The 1,229-nt window shown below is 36.6% G+C and overlaps 1 pseudogene; it reads left to right on the top strand.

Moving 5' to 3' along the window:
• The first annotated feature begins 259 nt into the window (after nucleotides 1-259).
• Nucleotides 260-395, top strand: LOC150052953 (U6atac minor spliceosomal RNA; annotated as a pseudogene).
• The last annotated feature ends 834 nt before the right edge of the window (nucleotides 396-1,229 follow it).

Genomic DNA, 1,229 nt, shown 5'->3' with positions numbered 1-1,229 from the left:
TAGGCCTTTTGTATCAAGGGTTTGCTCTATTGCAAATCTCTGCTAGGAGAGCCGAAGGTTTCTACTGATTATGACAAATGAGGGAAACCATTGAGCCTAAGTTCCTTTGAGTCTAGCTTACTTCACTTAATATGATTTTTTCTAAGTCTTTCCATTTTCTAACAAATGGAGCAATGTCATTCTTTCTGACAGCAGCATAGCATTCCATTGTGTATAAATACCACATCTTGTTGATCTACTTATCAACTGAGGGACATCTAGGTTGTGAAAGGAGAGAAGGTTAGCACTCCCCTTGACAAGGATATGGAGTTGTCAATTCTGACATTACTATATGTGTCAGTGAGTGCTAAACAAGACATGGGTGTAAGACAGAGAATGGGAATCAAATTTCTTATTCTAGGAGTAGGATTTTACAGAAGAACAGGGGGAAAACATGTCTTAGTGATTCAAAGTTGTAGACCTTATCATGAGCTCAAATACAGATGTTTATTTATATATATATGTGTGCATATATATGTATGCATGTGTGTATGTATGTGCATTTGAATAAATAGATTAATTTCCAATCATATGCCTAGAACACAGATCTTGGTTATGCATTGCATTCCCAAGGAAAAGAAACCAAGGATTCCAAAAGATATTTCTGATTATAATAATTGTATTTGAAAGGAAAGATGATTCTCATGTAACATGTAGTTCCAGAGAGTAAGGTAGTACTCAAGCGAGTAGATAAAGATATAGACAGGCATGTACACACACACACACACACACACACACACACACACACACACACACACACATAGAATTCCAAAGAAACACAGAATCCTGCTGTAAAAGCTATCTATGAGAAAAATTGTGCATTATGAGTAATCATAAAATGGTAAATAAATAGCCTACGCAAATAGTAGCAAAAGGGTAATCTTAGCAGATTTCTGGACAATCCAGTTCCAAGATCACCTTGGGCATAAAGTTCTCTAGATCCCATCTCAACCCATAGGCTTGATTTGGTGATGTCTTCCTGGAAGGTAAGAGGACTGTGGTCTGAGGCTGGCATTGGAATATAAATCCTTAGCAAAGATTTATGCAAAAATGTAGAAGTATAACTACCTAATAAGTGCAAAGACAGTCCCACCAGGACTATTACATGATAGGAGTGACCCAAGTACAAATTAAGGTCTTTGTTTAGGATCCAAAACAATGCAGATGACATTAAAGTGAAAAGTGAACAA

This window comes from Megascapheus bottae, chromosome 16 (genome assembly GCF_031878675.1).
Source record: "Megascapheus bottae isolate mThoBot1 chromosome 16, mThoBot2.hap1, whole genome shotgun sequence".
Lineage (NCBI taxonomy): Eukaryota > Metazoa > Chordata > Mammalia > Rodentia > Geomyidae > Megascapheus > Megascapheus bottae.
This window is presented reverse-complemented; position numbering and strand designations above follow the sequence as displayed.